The sequence below is a fragment of the Oryctolagus cuniculus genome, chromosome 5, assembly GCF_051225735.1.
Source record: "Oryctolagus cuniculus isolate XC-2025 breed Fujian yellow rabbit chromosome 5, ASM5122573v1, whole genome shotgun sequence".
Classification (NCBI taxonomy): domain Eukaryota; kingdom Metazoa; phylum Chordata; class Mammalia; order Lagomorpha; family Leporidae; genus Oryctolagus; species Oryctolagus cuniculus.
The window spans coordinates 169,291,523-169,311,901 of NC_142871.1; the positions used below are offsets into that span (position 1 = coordinate 169,291,523).

Genomic DNA, 20,379 nt, shown 5'->3' on the forward strand with positions numbered 1-20,379 from the left:
TCATTCAGTGAGGACATGATCTGCAGGTTTGTTTCTCTGCTGGATACAGAAATGTGCAATTATATTTGTTTGGGGTACCTCTTAGCAACTTTTTAAAAGGTTTTCTAATTAAGTGAGAATTTTTAAGCAGAATTTTTTTTACCTATTTTATTCTTTCTCCTAGTGTCTTTCTCTTTGTTTCTTCCTCTTTATGTATTTATAAAACCTGGAGAAGATGAAAAATATGGTTTTTGAACATAAATATATAGTTTAATCTCTGGTGAATTATTGTTTTATTTTCAAGAAATTCATTAACAAAAAGTATTTGTGAAAAGTTTTTTTAAAAAGGTTTATTTATTAATTTGAAAATCAGAATTAACAGAAAGAGAAGCGGGGTGTGGGGGGGGTCTTCCGTCCACTGGTTCACTCCCCAATTGGCCGCAACAGCTGGAGCTGAGCTGATCCAAAGCCAGGAACCAGGAGCTTCTTTCAGGTCTCCAATGCGAGTGCAGGGGCCTAAGGACTTGGGCCATCTTCTATTGCTTTCCCAGGCCATAGCAGAGAGCTAGATCGGAAGTAGAGCAGCCGGGACTTGAACCGGTACCCATAGAGGATGCTGGCACTGCAACCGGCAGCTTTACCCGCTATGCCACAGCGCTGGCCCTGGTGGAAAATTTTATAGCCTAATCTTTATACTCTAATCTTGTAAATGGGAGAATTTTTTTTTTAAGTTTTATTTATTTTACTTGAAAGTCACAGTTACGCACAGAAGGAAAGGCAGAGAGAGAGCGAGAGGTCTTCCATCTGCTGGTTCACTCCCCAGATGGCCACAATGGCCAGAGCTGTGCCAATCCGAAGCCAGGAGTCAGGAGCCTCCTCCAGGTCTCCCATATGGGTGCAGGGGCCCAAGAACTTGGACTGTCTTCTACTGCTTTTCCAGGCCATAGCAGAGAGCTGGATCCAAAGTGGAGCAGCTGGGTCTCGAACCGGCGCCCATATGGGATGCCGGCGCTGCAGGCCGCAGCTTTACCCACTACACCACCGCGCCAGTCCCCAAGAATGTTTTTTAAAACAATCTTTTTTTTTGTTTGTTTTTTAAAGATTTATTTATTTATTTGAAAGAGTTACAGAGAGGCAGAGGCAGAGAGAGGGAGAGAGGTCTTCATCTAGTGTTCACTCCCCAAATGGCCACAACTGCAGGAGTTGGGCCTGTCTAAAGCCAGGAGCTTCTTCCATGTCTCTGACATGGGCATAGGGGCCCAAGGACTTGATCCGTCCTCCACTGCTTTACCAGGCCACAGCAGAGAGCTGGAGCCAAAGTGGAGGAGCCGGGACCTGAACCAGTGTGCGTGTGGAATGTGGGCACTGCAGGCGGTGGCCTCACCCACTGTGCCACAGCACCAGCCCCTGTTTGTAAATTGATCTGGGCTGGTCTCATGGTAAAGTGAGTTAATCCACTGCATGTGACGCCAGCTGCCTTTATGAGAGCACTGGGTTGAGTGCTGGGAAAGGAGCAGAAGGTAGTTCAAGTGTTTGGGCCGCTGTCAGCCACGTGGGGACCCAGATGGACTTCTGGCTCCTGGCTTTAGCTTGGCAGCCCTGGCCATTACAGCCTTTTGTGTAGTGAACCAGCGGATGGAAGATCTCTCTCCGTCTCTCAATCCCTCTTTAGTCTGTTTCACTCGGCCTTTCAAATAAAATTAATACATTTTTAGAGAAGTGGATTTCCTTGTATTTGAAATAGAGAGCAACAGAGAGAAAGATGGACAAAGAGAGAGCGATCTTCCATTCTCTTGTTCACTCAACTGTCCATAAAAACCAGGGCTGGACGGCCAAAGCTAGGAGCTCAGAACTCAGTCCAGGTCTCCCACATGGGTGGCAGGGACCTAAGTACTTGAGCCATCAGCTGTCGCTTCCCGGGGTGCACATTAGCAGGCTGCTGGGTTGGAAGCCGGTAGCCGGGACTCCATCCAGGCACTCTGCTGTGGGAGGAGGATGTCCCGAGCAGTGACAGCTGCTGAGCCAACACCCACCCTGTGATTTAGTTCTCTATTTAGGTTATTCATCAACCTGCAGAGATAAGTGGATATTAAAGAAAAATCAGTAGACCACCTAAATGTCTTAAAATTTAGGTCCTTCTACTTACTGATAACAGTAAAAGACTTTTATGATAAACACGGACATTTTAAAATGAACAGCACACTCTGACTATAGTTTTTAGTTTAATTGTGAAATGCAAGGGAGTACCAGTTTTACTGTTGGAACCCAGTCTGTAAATTATTCATTTGTGTTAAATCTTTGATCTTGTTCTATCAAGTCTTACTAAACAGACTTACAGATTGGATACACTTTTTTTTTTTTTTTTTAAGGTTTATTTATTGGGCCCGGCGCTGTGGTGTAGTGGGCTAAGACTCTGCCTGTGGCACCTGCATCCCATTTGGGAACCAGTACTGGCTGCTCTTTTTCTGATTCAGCTCTATGCTATGTCCTGGAAAAGCAGCAGATGATAGCCCGAGTGCTTGGGTTCCTGCATCCACGTGAAAGACCCAGAAGAAGCTCCAGATTCCTGGCTTCAGATCAGCCCAGCTCTGGCCGTTGTGGCCCATTTGGGAAGTGAGCCAACGATTTGAAGACCTTTCTCTGTGTCTCTCCTTCTCTGTAACTCTCTCTCTCAAATAAATAGTAATAATAATAAAACTTTTAAAAAAGATTTATTTATTTAATGAGAGTTACAGACAGGAGCTGCAGGTGGAGGCTTAGCTTACTACGCTACAGAGCTGACCCATAAATATCCTTTTGTTTATTTAAATAAATCTAGAGGCTGGCACTGTGGTGGAGCAGGTAAAGCTGCCACCTGCAGTGCCAGCATTCCATATGGGTGCCAGTTCAAGTCCTGGCTGCTCCACTTCGGATCCAGCTCTCTGCTATGTCCTGAGAAAGCAGTAGAAGATTCCTAGGTTCTTGGGGTCCTCTGTGGGAAACCCGGAAGAAGCTCCTGGCTCCTGGCTTCGGATTGGCACAGTTCCGGCTGTTGCGGCCATCTGAGGAATGAACCAATGGATGGAAGACCTGTGTCTCTCTCTCTGTCTCTCTCTCTCTCCTGCCTCTGCCTCTCTGTAACTCTGCCTTTCAAATAAATAAATCTTTAAAAAAATATATCTAGAGTACTGTATAAATGTATTACTGACCTAAAGTGATAAAATTTAAATTAAAAAATTCAAAACCTTTCTAAAGGGTGTTATTGTAATTGTTTGAAGATGCCCTGGATTCATACAGGGAGTAAAATTGATTGACTGATTGCTACAAAATGATGGTTCCATGGAAAACCAAATTTCATTCTAACACATAGATAGAGTTACAAGTTTATAAATTATTTTAGCTTGTTCCCTTTGTTTCTTTAGGGAGATACTGCTGAGTGGCAAGAAAATGTGTGCCTTTTATGTTTCATTAATCTATTGAAAATAAAGAATTGACAAAATAAAGTACTGCTTTCTATCTGGAGATGGATGTCTCAGTATAGTTTTTTGGTGTCTCAGTAAATATTTGCTGAAAGCTATACTGGCTTGTTCATATGACAGATTGGTTTTGTTTTTTCAGATTGGTTTGTTTATTTGAAAGGCAGAGCAACAGAGGGAGGGAGAGACACAAAGATCTTCTGTATTCTGGTTCACTCTTCAAATGGCCACAAGTCAAGTCCCCGCCAGGCCAAAGCCAGGAGCTAGGGAGTCCGTCCTGGTCTCCCGCATGGGTGTCGGGGTGAGTGTTTAGGCCAACTCCGACCGGCCTCCTAGTCACATTAGCAAGGAGCTGGATTGGAAGCTGGACAGCTGGGACTCAGAACTGGTGCTGTGGTATGGGACGCCAGTGTCTCGAGGGGCGGCTTAACACGCTGTACCACAGTGTTGGCACTGTGCTTTCAAGCTGGCTGATTCCATAAGCACTTTTCCTATCTGAGGCCGAGGAGACTTTTCTTGCTGTCATATCATAAATCTTCGCTGTCTGAACTTGCTCTCTGCATGAGCCTCATTCACTTTATTGTGTGAGACCAAAGAACCTGTCCTCCAGACCCACAAGAGTTCGAGTTATCCACCTGAGGTCCAGGCAGTTGAAAAATACTTGATAATTAAATGAATGAATCTGGACATGCCTCATGTGTTTCCTTTAGCAAGTGCATTGCCCATGTAATGACTGGCAGGACATAATTATGTAGGTCAGTTCTTAAGCTGAACGCCCATGTATAATCACTTGCAGCTCATTAACATATGCATGTGTATATATGTGACATTCTCAGCATTTTGATAGTGTCAACTTTTATTATTTGCCCATTTGTAGAATTTAGTCCTTTGTAGATTAGTGTTCTTATGCCAGGGCATTGCCTAATAAAGTGACTGATTCTGTGTCTGATACTTTCCTTACATGAGTAAGAATCACTGCTCTACTGCTTTATCACTGTGCCTTCAAAAGATAGTACATACTGTTAGGATAGGCTTCTTCACTTTATTCTTAGCTCTTTCCTCTTTGTCTTAAATGACTGTAATTAAAGGCTGTATATTCTTTTAATTAAGCAAATTGGCTTATGACAGGCAAAGTCAGGCTTTCTGTTCAATAATGACCCTATGAAAAATTTTCAAAGACCATTTTACTACATTTGGAAAATCTTTGTGACATAATGACAGCTACAGATGAGAGCTTTTCTGTTTTAAAGATTTATTATTTATTTGAGAGGCAGAGTTACAGACAGAGAGGGAGAAACAGAGAGAGGTTCGTCTATCCAAAGGTTCACTCCCCAAATGGCTGCAACGGACAGAGCTGGGCCAATCCAAAGCCAGGAGCCAGGAGCTTTTTCCAGGTCTCCCATATGGGTGCAGGGGCCCGAGCACTCGGGCCGTCTTCCACTGCCTTCCCGGGTGCATTAGCAGGAGCTGGGTGGGAAGTGGAGCAGTGGGGACTCGAGCTGGTGTCCATATGGGAGGCTGGCACTGCAGGCTGGGACTTCAACCTGCTGTGCCACGGTGCCAGCCCCTCTTTCTTTCTTTCTTTTTTAACATTTTATTTGAAAGGCAGGGTTGCAGTGGGGAGAGATATCTTCCATCCGCTGGCTGGTTCATTCTCCAAAAGACTGTAATGGGCCAGGCTGCCAGGATTTGCACAGTGATTATTACCTCTGGATTACATTTTCTTCAGATAGGGGTGCTAGACATTAACTTGATCAGGTCTCTTGGCTGTTCTGTGAACTGCTGGTGTGTTCCCTGCTGGGGACCAAAACCACTATTGTAAAGGCTCCCTGACAATCTGGTATTTCTATTTATCGTCATTTCAATATTAATGTCAGTGGCACTTGCTTTTTTTTTTTTAAATAAATTTTCACACTAATATCTTTTGAAAACGAGGAAAGCAGAATATTTCTACTTAAAATTTGGCTCTTCTTGTGAACTACATCGGGCTGTTAAAGTAACCCACTGAGGGCCACGTGTTGACCTAATTTGTGCTGTAGTACTGAGGTCCGGGCTTGTCAGTGAGCTAATTCAGGCACCACCCTGGTGGCCTAGATTTCTATGCCTGTTGAAAGAAGCATTCCCTTTGCCATCATTACTCAATGAGGCAGATGGATTATCCAGCAGTCCCTGAACACGTTTTCTCTTCAGTGTTACATGGTATCTGTGGCTGTGTCTGTTTAGTAAAGTGGTTGTTTCGATTTTGTGCTGAAGTGTATCTTTGCAGTTCTATAAATTTTTATTAATATGTGCTATAGAACCAAATTTCATGTTTATCAATTTATAATTGTTTTCAAGCACATTCTAGAAATAAGCTCTCTACTGTTTTGTCTACATGATTAAAGAGATAGCAGTGGTGTATCCTATTAAAATAATACTCACTGCTAAAACTTGTATAATTTTATGTAAACTATTAAATCAACCCAGCATGTCTATTATTTGGGTTACTCATTGGCTTATTCGTGTATTTTGCTAATATAAATAGAAATATTTATCTGTATAAATGCAAATGGTGACCATATATCCAGTTACATACTTTGTTGTAGAATTCATCCAGAATCATACATTGTATTTAGTTGCGATGTCCCATAAGTGGCCTTTAATATAGACTTATTTTCAGCCTTCTAAGAAATGTTACTCACCTTGACATTTTCAGAGAATTCAGTTACTGTGGAATGTCCAGTAATCTGGGTTGTCTGGTGGCTCTTGCTGGGTGTGTTTGGGTTATGCAGCTGGGCAGGAGCCGTGTGGAAGTGGGTTAGCTCCTCAGTGCACCCTGTTTCCTAACTGTTGTTCAGTGTTGTTTCATCTTTGTTGCTTTACTGTTTTGTGTTTGTTTCCTCTGATTGTTAGCAGTATTGAAAGGGGATACTTCTTATGAATTTATCTCTTTCGGCAGTTTGGGTGGGTTTTTTTTTTTTTCATTTTTAAGTTTGCTGTTTTTTTATTTTATTTTATTTAATGAACATAAATTTCCAAAGTACAGCTTATGGATTACAATAGCTTCCCCCCCCATAACTTCCCTCCCACCCACAACACGCCCCTCTCCCACTCTCTCTCCCCTTCCATTCACATCAAGATTAATTTTCAATTATCTTTATATACAGAAGATCAATTTAGCATATATTAAGTAAACATTTCAACAGTTTGCACCCACACAGAAACACAAAGTGTAAAATACTATTTGATAACTAGTTATAGCATTAATTAAACACCTAAGAGTAATTGTGTATTAATTACAGAGTTCAACCAATAGTTTTTTTTTTAATTTTTACTTCTTCTTTTTTTTTTTTTAAACTTTTATTTAATGAATATAAATTTCCAAAGTACGACTTATGGATTACAATGGCTTCCCCCCCATACCGTCCCTCCCACCCACAACCCTCCCCTTTCCCACTCCCTCTCCCCTTCCATTCACATCAAGATTCATTTTTGATTATCTTAATATACAGAAGATCAGCTTAGTATACATTAAGTAAGGATTTCAACAGTTTGCTCCCACACAGAAACATAAAGTGAAAAATAATAGATGATTTTTTTTAAATGATGATGAAATCAGATCAGACCTATTGTCATGTTTAATCCCAGTGAGAGTCAAGTTGGGAATTGATAATTTCTTTTTTTTTTTTTTTTTACAGAAGATCAGTTTAGTATGCATTAAGTAAAGATTTCAACAGTTTGCACCCCCATAGAAACACAAAGTGAAATATATTGTTTGAGTACTCGTTATAGCATTAAATCTCAATGCACAGCACATTAAGGACAGAGATCCTACATGAGGAGTAAGTGCACAGTGACTCCTGTTGTTGACTTTACCAATTGACACTCCTGTCTATGGCATCAGTAATCTCCCTATGCTCCAGTCATGAGTTTCCAAGGCTATGGAAGCCCTCTGAGTTCTCCGACTCTCATCTTGTTTAGACAAGGTCATAGTCAAAGTGGAGGTTCTCTCCTCCCTTCAGAGAAAGGTACCTCCTTCTTTGAAGACCTGTTCTTTCCACTGGGATCTCACTCACAGAGATCTTTTGCCAGAGTGTCTTGGCTTTCCATGCCTGAAATACTCTCATGGGCTTTTCAGCCAGATCCGAATGCCTTTAGGGCTGATTCTGAGGCCAGAGTGCTATTTAGGACATCCGCCATTCTATGAGTCTGCTGAGTATCTCACTTCCCATGTTGGATCACTCTCCCCTTTATTTATTCTTTCGGTTAGTGTTAGCAGGTACTAGACTTGTTTATGTGCTCCCTTTGACTCTTAGTCTTTTCATTATGATCAATTGTGAACTGAAATTGATCACTTGGAATAGTGAGATGGCATTGGTACATGCCACCTTGATGGGATTGAATTGGAATCCCCTGGTATGTTTCAAACTCTACCATTTGGGGCAAGTCAGCTTGAGCATGTCCCAAATTATACATCTCTTCCCCCTCTTGTTCCTACTCTTATATTTAACAGGGATCACATTTCAGTTAATTTTCAACACTTAAGAATAACTGTGTATTAATTACAGAATTAAACCAGTCATATTAAGTAGAACAGACAAAAAAACTACTAAGGGGGATAATGTATTAAGTTGTTCATTAACAGTCAGGGCTATGCTGATCAAGTCACCGTTTCCCATAGTGTCCATTTCACTTCAACAGGTTTCCTTTTTGGTTCAGTCAGTTGTCACCGATCAGGGAGAACATATGGTATTTGTCCCTTTGGGACTGGCTTATTTCACTCAGCATGATGTGTTCCAGATTCCTCCATTTTGTTGCAAACGACTGGATTTCGTTGTTTCTTACTGCGGTATAGTATTCTAAAGAGTACATATCCCATAATTTCTTTATCCAGTCTACCATTGATGGGCATTTAGGTTGGTTCCAGGTCTTGGCTATTGTGAATTGTGCTGCGATAAACGTTAGGGTGCAGACCACTTTTTTGTTTGCCAATTTAAACTCCTTTGGGTAAATTCCAAGGAGTGGGATGGCTGGGTCGAACGGTAGGGTTATCTTCAGGTTTCTGAGGACTCTCCAGACTGACTTCCATAGTGGCTTGACCAGTTTGCATTCCCACCAACAGTGGGTTAGTGTCCCTTTTTCCCCACATCCTCGCCAGCATCTGTTGTTGGTAGATTTCTGCATGTGAGCCATTCTAACCGGGGTGAGGTGAAACCTCATTGTGGTTTTGATTTGCATTTCCCTGATTGCTAATGACCTAGAACATTTTTTCATGTGCCTGTTGGCCATTTGGATTTCCTCTTTGGAAAGATGTCTATTGAGGTCCTTGGCCCATCTCTTAATTGGGTTGTTGGTTTTGTTTTTGTGGAGTTTCTTGATCTCTTTGTAGATTCTGGTTATTAACCCTTTATCTGTTGCATAGTTTGCAAATATTTTTTCGCATTCTGTCGGTTGTCTCTTCACTCTCCTGACTGTTTCTTTTGCAGTACAGAAACTTCTCAATTTGATGCAATCCCAATAGTTGATTTTGGCTTTGACTGCCTGTGCCTCCCGGGTCTTTTCCAGAAATTCTTTGCCTGTGCCAATATCTTGAAGGGTTTCTCCAATGTTCTCTAGTAACTTGATGGTGTCAGGTCGTAGATTTAGGTCTTTAATCCATGTTGAGTGGATTTTTGTGTAAGGTGTAAGGTAGGGGTCTTGCTTCATGATTCTGCACGTGGAAATCCAGTTTTCCCAGCACCATTTATTGAATAGACTGTCCTTGCTCCAGGAATTAGTTTTAGATCCTTGATCAAATATAAGTTGGCTGTAGATGTTTGGGTTGATTTCTGGTGTTTCTATTATGTTCCATTGGTCTATCCATCTGTTTCTGTACCAATACCATGCTGTTTTGATTACAACTGCCCTGTAGTATGTCCTGAAATCTGGTATTGTGATGCCTCCGGCTTTGTTTTTGTTGTACAAGATTGCTTTAGCTATTCGAGGTCTCTTGTGCCTCCATATAAATTTCAGCACCATTTTTTCCAGATCTGAGAAGAAGGTCTTCGGTATCTTGATTGGTATTGCATTGAATCTATAAATTGCTTTTGGGAGAATGGACATTTTGATGATATTGATTCTTCCAATCCATGAGCATGGAAGATTTTTCCATTTCTTGGTATCCTCTTCTATTTCTTTCTTTAAGGTTTTGTAATTTTCATCGTAGAGATCTTTAACGTCCTTGGTTAAGTTTATTCCAAGGTATTTGATTGTTTTTGTAGCTATTGTGAATGGGATTGATCTTAGAAGTTCTTCCTCAGCCATGGCATTGTCTGTGTATATGAAGGCTGTTGATTTTTGTGCATTGATTTTATACCCTGCTACTTTGCCAAACTCTTCTATGAGTTCCAATAGTCTCTTAGTAGAGTTCTTTGGGTCCCCTAAATAAAGAATCATGTCATCTGCAAAGAGGGATAGTTTGAGTTCTTCCTTCCCAATTTGTATCCCTTTAATTTCTTTTTCTTGCCTAATAGCTCTGGCTAGAGCCTCCAGAACTACATTGAATAGCAGTGGTGAGAGTGGGCATCCCTGTCTGGTACCAGATCTCAGTGGAAATGCTTCCAACTTTTCCCCATTCAATAGGATGTTGGCTGTGGGTTTTTCATAGGTTGCTTTGATTGTATTGAGGAATGTTCCTTCCAAACCCAGTTTGCTTAGAGTTTTCATCATGAACAGGTGTTGTATTTTATCAAATGCTTTCTCGGCATCTATTGAGATAATCATATGTTTTTTCTTCTGCAGTCTGTTAATCTGGTGTATCACATTGATTGTCTTGTGCACATTAAACCATCCCTGCATACCAGGGGTAAATCCCACTTGGTCTGGGTGGATGATCTTTCTGATGTGTTGTTGCTTTCTATTGGCGAGAATTTTATTGAGGATTTTTGCATCTATGTTCATCAGGGATATTGGTCTGTAATTCTCTTTCAGTGCTGCATCTTTTTCCAGCTTAGGAATTAAGGTGATGCTGGCTTCATAGAAAGAATTTGGGAGGACTCCCTCTTCTTTGATTGTTCTGAATAGTTTGAGAAGAATTGGAGTTAGTGCTTCTTTAAATGTCTGGTAGAATTCAGCAGTGAATCCATCTGGTCCTGGGCTTTTCTTTGTTGGGAGGGCCTTTATTACTGTTTCAATTTCTGTCTCAGTTATGGGTCTGTTTAGGTTTTCGATGTCTTCCTGGTTCAATTTAGGTAGGTTGCATGTGTCCAGGAATCTATCCATTTCTGATAGGTTTCCCTGTTTGCTGGCATACAAGTCCTTGTAGTAATTTCTGATGATTCTTTTATTTCTGTGGTGTCTGTTGTTACATTTCCTTTTTCATCTCTGATTTTATTGATTTGGGTCTTTTCTCTCTTTTTTTAGTTAGTTGGGCCAATGGGGTGTCAATTTTGTTTATTTTTTCAAAAAACCAGCTCCTCATTTGGCTGATTTTTTGTAATGTTTTTTTGGATTCAATCCTGTTGATTTCTTCTCTGATTTTAATTATTTCTCTTCTTCTACTAGATTTGGGTCTGGTTTGCTGTAGGTTTTCTAGATCCTTGAGGTGAATTGAAAGCTCATCTATTTGGTGCCTTTCCAATTTCTTGATGTAGGCACCTATTGATATAAACTTTCCTCTTAACACTGCTTTTGCTGCGTCCCATAAGTTTTGGTATGTTGTGCTGTTATCCTCATTTACTTCCAGAAAGTTTTTGATTTCTCTTTTGATTTCTTCTATGACCCATTGTTCATTCAGGAGCATGTTGTTCAATCTCCATGTGTTTACGTATGCTCTAGGGATTCCTGAGTTGCTAATTTCCAACTTCATTCCTTTATGGTCTGAGAAGCTGCATGGTATGATTCTAATTCTTTTGAATTTGCTGAGACTTGCTTTATGACCTAGTATGTGGTCAATCCTAGAGAAGGTTCCATGTACTGCTGAGAAGAATGTAAAATCTTTAGCTGTAGGATTGAAAGTTCTGTATATATCTGTTAGATCCATTTGGACTATAGTGTCGTTTAAATCTACTGTATCCTTGTTGATCTTCTGTCCTATTGATCTGTCTATTTCTGAGAGTGGAGTATTGAAGTACCCCAGTACTATTGTATTGGGGTCCAAGTCTCCCTTTAAGTCCGTTAATAAATCTTTTAGATAAACTGGTGCCCTGTAGTTAGGTGCATATACATTGATAATTGTTATATCTTCCTGTTGAATTGAACCCTTAATCATTATATAGTGCCCCTCTTTGTCTCTCTTAACAGTTTTTGTGGTAAAGTTTATGTTGTCCGATATTAAGATGGCTACGCCTGCTCTTTTTTCATTTCTGTTGGCATGGTATATCTTTTTCCAGCCTTTCACTTTCAGTCTGTATGGATCTTTGTTGGAAAGATGTGTTTCTTGTAAGTAGCAAATAGATGGGTTTTGTTCCTTAACCCAATCAGCCAATCGGTGTCTTTTAACTGGACAGTTCAGGCCATTCACGTTCAATGTGACTAATGATAAGTGGTAACTTTGCCCTGCCATTTGCCAAAGATAAGTTCTAATATATGCTTTGAATTCCCTGTGATCTTTTGCTGTGAGGTTTCCTTCCTTGGTTTCCTTCCTTTACCTTCTTTCATATTGATGACCGTGTTTCTTTGTTTCTGTGTGTAACACATCTTTAAGCATCTTTTGCAGGGCTGGACGAGTGGCAACAAATTCTTTCAATTTCTGTTTGCTATGAAAAGTCTTTATTTCACCTTCATTCACAAATGATAGCTTTGCAGGATATAATATTCTGGGCTGGCAGTTTTTCTCTCTTAGTACCTGGGCTATATCTCGCCATTCCCTCCTAGCTTGTAGAGTTTCTGATGAGAAGTCAGCTGTGAGTCTGATTGGAGATCCTCTGAGAGTAATCTGACGTTTCTCTCTTGCACATTTTAGGATCTTTTCTTTATGTTTCACTGTGGAGAGTTTAATTACAACGTGTCGTGGTGAGGATCTCTTTTGGTCGTGTTTATTAGGGGTTCTGTGAGCTTCCTGTACTAGGATTTCTCTGTCCTTCTCCAAACCTGGGAAATTCTCTGCTAATATCTCACTAAAAAGGTCTTCTAATCCTTTCTCCCTCTCCATGCCTTCAGGAACTCCTAGAACCCGAATGTTGGGTTTTTTAATAGTATCCTGAAGATTCCCGACAATATGTTTTAGATTTCTAATTTCCTCTTCTTTTCTTTGGTCTGACTGTATCCTTTCCTGTTCTCTGTCTTCTAAGTCTGATATTCTCTCTTCTGCTTTACCCATTCTGTTTGTAAGGCTCTCTATTGTGTTTTTCATTTGATCTATTGAATTCTTCACTTCAGTCACTATCACAGTTTCCTGTTGTACTAGTTGTTTCGTTTCATTTTGATTCCTCCTTAATATTTCATTTTCACGAGAGAGATTTTCTATCTTGTCCATTAAGGATTTCTGTAGTTCAAGAATTTGTTTTTGAGAACTTCTTAATGTTCTTATAAATTTTTTGAGATCTGCTTCTTGCATTTCTTCTATGTCATCATCTTCATAATCTTGAATTGGGGTGTCTTTTTCATTTGAGGGCTTCATGGTGACTTCCTTGTTTTCATTACCTCGGTTTTTGCGTTTGTTATTTGGCATATTGGAGATATTTGGTTTCTTCACTGTGGTGCTTTTTCTTGTTATACTATGACTCTAGATTAAGTGGACTATCTGTTTTTGATGGAGCCTTAGGGCTTGAGATGGGTGTGGCCTGAGAGCTCTGTTTGGTGTGCCAAAGGTGACACTCCCAGGTTAGGCGTGGTAAATCTCTCTCTCTCTCTCTCTTTTTTTTTTTTTTTTTTTTTTTGATTCAAAAGGGAAGTAATTCCGCACAGCTGAACGAAGTTGGAGGTAGTTAGCAGGCAAATGATATACCCACAGGAGCCAGAGATCGGAAGCTCTTTCCCAAGGACCACACAGGGAATCTGTTTGGCCCTCGGAGTGGGCTCAAATTCTCCTTCAGTCTCCCACTGGGTTGCCAAAGTTACGGAATTGTAGCGTCTCTGGAGAGTGCTCACGTGAATTCCATGAGTTCTTTCCCCCACCGTCTCTTTTTTCACAGTCTCAGTTCAGTAGCACCACAAATTTACTAGGTCCGAATCTCCTGTTAATTCACCCCGCCCAGAGTCAGGTTTTTCTGCTAGGCTCAGGGCCGGTGCAGACCTGAGGTCGCTCTGCTTATGACGTATGTCCAAGATGGCGCCTGCTCTTTGTCTTGCTCGCCCTTGAGAGGTGAGCGGAGAGAGAGAAACCCGTGTCCGTACCAGTCACCTTTTTTTTTCTCTCTCTCTCTCTCTTCCAGTTAGCCTGGTGAACTCCCCCCCCCCCCCCCCCCCCGGTCGTTCCCTCTAGTCTCCTCTCTCCGCTTGCCTGCCGGTGTCTCGGGCTATTGAGGTTCGGCTCACCTCGCGTTCCAGCGCTGGTGTGTTAAGTCTGCCGCTGGTGTCCCAAACTGTGGGCTCCCACGCTCTCCACGCAGGTCCGCTGTGAATCACGCGTTCCGGAAGAGTTTCTTCTGCTGTTTCCTCCCCTACTCTTCCTTGAACCTGCAGTATCTCCACTTTTATTAAACTATCTCTCCCCGGACTATCAGTGTGCTCCCTTCCTATTCCGCCATCTTGCCTCCTCCGCCCAACCAATCGGTTTTTTTTTTTTTTTAAAGATTTTATTTATTTACTTGAAAGAGTTACACAGAGAAAGAGAGAGAGAGAGAGAGGGAGGGAGGGAGGGAGGTCGGGAGGTCTTCCATCCACTGGTTCACTCCCCAGATGGCCACAACGGCTGGAGCTTGGTCATTCCGAAGCCAGGAGCCAGGAGCTTCTTCCGGGTCTCCTACTCGGGTGCAGCAGCCCGAGGCTTGGGCCATCTTCTGCTGTCCCAGGCCATAGCAGAGAGCTGGATCCGAAGTGGAGCAGCTGGGACTTGAACCGGCCCCTATATGGGATGCTGGCACTGCAGGCTGTGGCTTTACCCACTACGCTAGAGCGCTGGCCCCTTGGGTAGGTTTTGTTTCAGATGTTGTGAACCTCTTCTATGAGGTGCACATACAGTCTGGGTTTATGTCTTTCTGATCAGCCCATGTCTTCCCCGTCCTAAAGCCTCCTTCCAAACTAGCATGTGGTACTCTTCAGATTGAAGACCTTCCTTTTGCTTTTCTTGTCATACACGTTTGCTGGCAAAGAGCTTTCTCTGATTTAAAAATGCCTTTGGCATCTTTTCTTTTCCGTACTTTAGAGACTTTACCTGTATTCTGTAGCACTATATATATAGGTAAATTTATTTCTATAATTATGTTGGTCTGTGTTCATATTCACTATTTCATCAAATATTTTCAATCCTGTTCAACTCAATATATTTTTTATCTAAAAATATATACTTTCAGTTCTAGAATTTCCATTTCATTTCTTTTCTTATAATTTGAATCTTTCTGTTTAGAACAGCTATCTGTTCAGTTTATTGTGATTGTATGTTTCTTTAACAATGTTTTTGTTGTAGACTGAAATTCTTTTTTATCTATTCTGATATCTGGCTCATGTTGGGGTCCATTTTTATTATCATCCTTTTCCCTGGTAAAGAAAGAAAAAAATCAAGAGTTTTTCCTACTCTCTACTGCCACATGGCCACTACCTCAGTAAAACACTTCAACCCCAAGTGTGTGGGTTTTCCCTGCATACCAGCCAGGGCTTCTCCAGCAAGCACCAGCTGGGTGTCTTCATTCAACTGCCCTCCTGGGGACAGACTCCACACACAGAGAGCTCAGCCCCACAGAAAGACAGCACCACTCAGATGCCGCTCTCAGACCTCAGCTTGTGGCGTATGCTACTGATCTGCTGGCATTCAGGCAGTTTCCATGCCGCCTTGAATTCGGTTGTTTTGCTAGAGCATCTCACAGATCTCAGGGAGACATTTTATTGATGCTTACTGGTGTATTGCGGAGGAGAGAGAGGAGCAGCCAGATGGAAGCCTGCATGGGACGGGGTGGGGGAAGGGCTGTGGATGTCCCGGCTGGCCGTTCTCTGAAGCCTGCTGCTTTTCACTGCTCCAGGAGCCCTCCTACCTTACTCCCTTTGGGTTTTTACTGGGGCTTTGCTGGCTAGGCAGAGCTGATTAAATCATGGATGCCTCAGTGCCTTTCCTGCCCATGACTTTGGTGGTCGGGCTGAACGTGGCCTTGGTATTTCCAGCGACCAGCCTCCATCCTGGAGCTGTCTGAGAGCCCCAGTCACCGTCATCGCAGTCACTGGTCATCACAGTAGTAGAGACCTTTGTGTCTCCCTCTCTCCAGGATTTTGTTCTTTTTCCAGTTATCCTGTTAGCCCAAAACCCCATCCTCCTGCTCCTTGAGCCATAAGACTGTGTCTTTATAATTGCATTCCAGCTGCCCTGTGCCAGGTGCGCTAGAGTGTTCTCTCAGATGAAATTTGAGAGTCTAGTATTTGTCCCTACTGAGTGAGTGATTTTGGGTTCTCTGATACAGAGTTGGTCAAAGACCTTGTTCACTTGACAAGCCCCAAAGCTAGATGGAGGACTTGCTGTAGAACCTCCAACTCTGGGCTCACTCTCCTGTTCACAGAAAGTCGATTGCGATGTCGGTGGTGGAAGAGAGTAGGATTTCATTTGTGATGCACAGAGCAAGGAACCTGGCAGCTCTCTTGCTTCCCGGGCTCCACAAGGACTTCAGGAGAAAGGTTCCTATAGACTGAAGTTGGGGCGTAGCGGGGGTGTGTTCAGCCCATGTCCACATGCTTGGTTGGTCAGGGATGCTCAGAGCCTTCCTGGGCTTGGTCAGCAATGCTGGACTCTTCAGGGAATTTTTATGGTGGCCAGGTGGGCTTCGACCTATCTGGGGGCTGGATGCCCTGGACCTGAAAGTCCCCTAAACAAACCCCTCGAGGTGATGTGTCCATCATCTTGTGTTATCCATGCGGAAGATGGTGACCTCCTGTGTCCAGTCACTAGGATCTTGTAAGGACAGCTGTACCACTCCCTAGGCGCGGCGGGCTAGCTTCAGTGCTCTCAGAAGGCAGGACAAGGACACAGGAGGCCAGGAGCCTGGGCCTGATGGTGTTTAGCATCTGTGTTCACGGCTCTGTTTAGAGGCTCAGTTCCAGCCTTTCTAGTCCTCCCTAAACTTCCCATCGGAAGAACTTTTATTTTTCACTCTTATTAAATTAGTTTTATTCATATGCCACAAAATTCACTCATTTGAAGTTGAGTAATGAAGTAGATTTCTGTATATTCATATCGTTGTGCAGCCATCAGCACAGTGTTGGCACTTTGACTGCCAGTCACTGCCCTCTGCCTGCGTTCCACATGCTGGCCTATTCCAGGCATCCGTGTGTAGGTGAAGGCGCACGCTGTATGATCCTTTATGGCTGGCTTCTCGCTGAGCATACTATTTTCAAGGTTTCACTATTTTGTAGCATATGTCAGTACTTCACAACTTTTAAAATTCCAAATAGTACTCCATTGACTGGGTATACCATTTTATTATTTTTTAAAGATTTATTTATTTGAAAGTCAGAGTTACACAGATAGAGGAGAGGCAGAGATAGAGAGGGAGGGAGGGAGGGAGAGAGAGAGAGAGGTCTTCCATCTGCTGGTTTACTCCCCAGTTGGCCGCAATAGCCGGAGCTGCGCTGATCAGGAGCCAGGAGCCTCCTCCAGGTCTTCCCATGTGGGTACAGAGGTCTAAGGACTTGGGCCATCTTCCACTGCTTTCCCAGGCCATAGCAGAGAGCTGGATTGGAAGTGGAGCAGCCGGGTCTCGAACTGTAACCAATATGGGATGCCGGCACTTCAGGCGGCAGCTTTACTCACTTTGTCACAGCGCTGGCCCCGATATACCATTTTATTTACCCATTTCTTAGTTGGGGAACATGGAGTTGATTATACTCCTTAGCTGTTATTCGTACTTCCTTGAGCCTTCATGTACAAGCTGTTGCATGGACATATGTTTTCATTCCTCTTGGGTATATACAAGATTACTTCAAAAAGTTCATAGAAAATAGAATGAAAAATGTCTGGTTTTGATATGTAGCACAGTGAATGTTAGAATTGTGTAGGAGGGGTTAGAGACTTTGTTACAGGGGCTGGCTTGGGCTTGACTTGAAGTACTGGTAAGGATTTAGTCAACTTAGTAGAAAGAGGGTAAATGAAATCATGAATAAAAGTACTTGGCAGATTCCTAAGAGGTGAGTGGGCTTATGTGGTGAGTGTCAGGTGAGTGAGCGTGCTGGCCAAAGATGCAGGTGGACGTGGGAGGAGTCTCACTGGGACAGGGTGTGAATCCAGTGTTCGGAAGAGTTTGTGGGCACTGGTGGCCTTAGAGCAGTGGCTGTCGGACAACTCTTTTGGAAGACAGGGGTGATACTGATTAGATCTTACATTTTGGAGAGCTAGCTGGTGTTGATTGGGGTGCCTTGCCGTGGAGAGTGAACAGGGGCCGAGAAACCAGGGAGAAGTCTGCTGTGGCATCCAGGGTGGAGAGGTGAAGGTGCTTCAGAAAGTTCATGGAAAAATGGTATTACAGATACGTTTGTTTTGGTGCAGATTTTTTTTTTTTGGAAATCAGTGCATAGTGTTTCACAATACACGACTTTCACAAAGTTTGTGCAGACCTCTCGTAGAACTGAGAGGAAGAGTTGAGTTCTGATTCAGGGGACACCACGGGAAAGAGCAGAGCTTGCAGTGCCATTCGGCATCTTTCTAGGTTTATTGACGAGTGATGCCTTCTCTTTAAATTATCTTGTGGCTGTCTAGTTTGCATTAAATGAGTTTCTCAGGATGCAAGATTAAGTCACTGGTGATGAAGCCAATTTCCACGCCACTCTCCAGAGGCAATCAGGTTGCCACCACTTTGCCCGAAACCCCACGCATGGTCTTTCGGGCATGGCCAGCCCTGATGTTGAGTCATCTTGTTGGCCTCAACTCAGGTATGGTCGGAGAGGCCTGTTGACAAGGAGTGTGCTCTGAGTACGTGTAGGGGACATTCTGAGGACTGAAGTCCTCTCCCAGAAACCTTGCTCAGTGGTAGGAGGGGTGTGAAGGGGGGATTGTAGGGGAGAGGTTCGCTGAGAAATGAGTAGTTAGGCAATTTTTTATAATTATGCAAACATCACAGAGTGTACTTATTCAGACTAAGGTGGCTGTGATGTCACTAGATCCATTGTGTGCAGTCTGCATGCAGTCTGTCCTCCCCTTTATTGGAGTCCATGGCTGAACTTCTGTGTACAATATGTCCCAAGATCATTTCTGGTACCCACTTCTAGCATTGTCAGATTCTTCATTTAATCTGGTATTTCTTTTTTTTTTAAAAAAAAGATTTTGTTATTTTATTTGAGAGAGAAGAGTTACAGACATTGAGTGGGAGAAACAGAGAGAAAGGTCTTCCATCTGCGGGTTTACTCCCTAAATGGCTGCAACGGCTGGAGCTATGGCCGGAGCTGGGCTGGTCTGAAGCCAGGAGCCAGGAGGGTCCAATCCCTTGGGCCATCTTCCACTGCTTTCCCAGGCCATAGCAGAGAGCTGGATCGGAAGAGGAGCAGCCGGGGCTAGAACCAGCAGCCATATGGAATGCTGGCACTACAGGTGGAGGATTAACCTGCGCCACAGTGCCAGCCCCCTGATATTTCTTGATGGTCAATTTTAGACGCTAGCTGTCACTCTTCCATTATGACAGATTAAAAATTGATAACTTCAGTTTCCTCTTACTCCCGTTCTCTGCCTCTCAAACATGTGTCTGCCTATTTCAGCCCTGTTACAACTTTGGTTAAACCATTGGCTGGTTCCTGAATTACTAGGATTATATAAACCTTGTTTCTTTCGACTGACTGGATGTTTCCAAAGCTCTTATTCTTGAGCTGATTCCTTTTCAAGGCAGCCTCTTCTTTTCCCTCTCTCTTGATACCAGGTTGGCATAGAACTTCACAGTACCACAGGGTCTTTTGTTTGTTTTTGCTGCCTGTGGTTTATGGTGGCTGACTGACAAAGTTCTGTGAACCAGTGTCTCAACAGCAGGAGCACATGTTCTGATGCTGATGGCTGGAGGTCTGAGATGAGGCTGTCGCAGGCTGCTTTTCTCTGAGGGCTGTGGAGGGAGGATCCCCCAGGCCTGTGTCCGTGGCTGGAGTGGCTATCGTCTCCCTGTGTCTTTGCAGGGGCTTGCCTGTGTCCATGTGTGTGTCCAGATTCCTTTTGCAAGGACCCAGTCTATTGGTGTAGGTCCAGCCGTGTTCTACCTGGATTGCCTCTTTAAAGGCCGGGGCCAGGACGTGAAATGTGGCGAGGCAGGGGCAGTGTGATTCAGGGCATCTACACCTGCACTGTCTGTTTGCTGCCTGTCTTCCATGTATATTTTTTCACTGCCTGTCATCCTTAAGGCTTCTGTGTTTCCAAGTGAGCCGTTCCGTTCACAACTGGTTTGATTTGGTTTGTGTGCGGGCAGGTTTGCCTTTGACTGTTCTGTCAGATGGTTTGTCCCCATTTTGGGGAAGGATGTGTGCATGCCAGAATCTTTGGATCATTTTTTCCTAGGGTTCTTCGCCTGCCCTGTCTGGACAGGATGGAGTTGGCTGGGGAGACCTCACTTGCCTGGTGGCCATGCTGGGAGCGCAGGAGCGGAGAGGGGGGCCCGAGGAATCCCACAGTTTGCTGGACGGCTTCACACTGACTCCTGCCTCCAGTCTGCCCAGAACCTCTTGCACCCCCGCTGCGCCTGGGTCCCTGAGCCCTGGTTTCTTCAGACTAGACTTCTGATTCTTCTGCCTGCCCGTGTAGGATGAGGCAGGATCAGGGCGTCTGACTTTCAGGCCATCGAGGTGCGTAACCACCAAGTCCTCAGGGCTTCTGCTGCGACCTCACTCACCCTCCTTGCCTCTGGGCAGCCGAACCCTGAACTTGAGGAACTCTGCAGAG

General features: G+C 43.4%; 1 protein-coding gene across 20 annotated transcripts in view; it reads left to right on the forward strand.

The window, feature by feature from the left end:
- The window catches only part of EXOC2 (exocyst complex component 2), a 248,073-nt gene that overhangs the window by 27,057 nt on the left and 200,637 nt on the right, over positions 1 to 20,379 (forward strand). For 3 of the 20 annotated variants that reach the window (XM_089333489.1, XM_089333484.1, XM_089333493.1), the window contains exon 2: positions 2,349 to 2,592. The exons of the other annotated variants lie outside the window; for them this stretch is intronic. The gene's annotated coding sequence lies outside the window, so the exon portion shown is untranslated. The remainder of the gene's footprint in view (positions 1 to 2,348; positions 2,593 to 20,379) is intronic. 20 annotated transcript variants of the gene reach the window in all.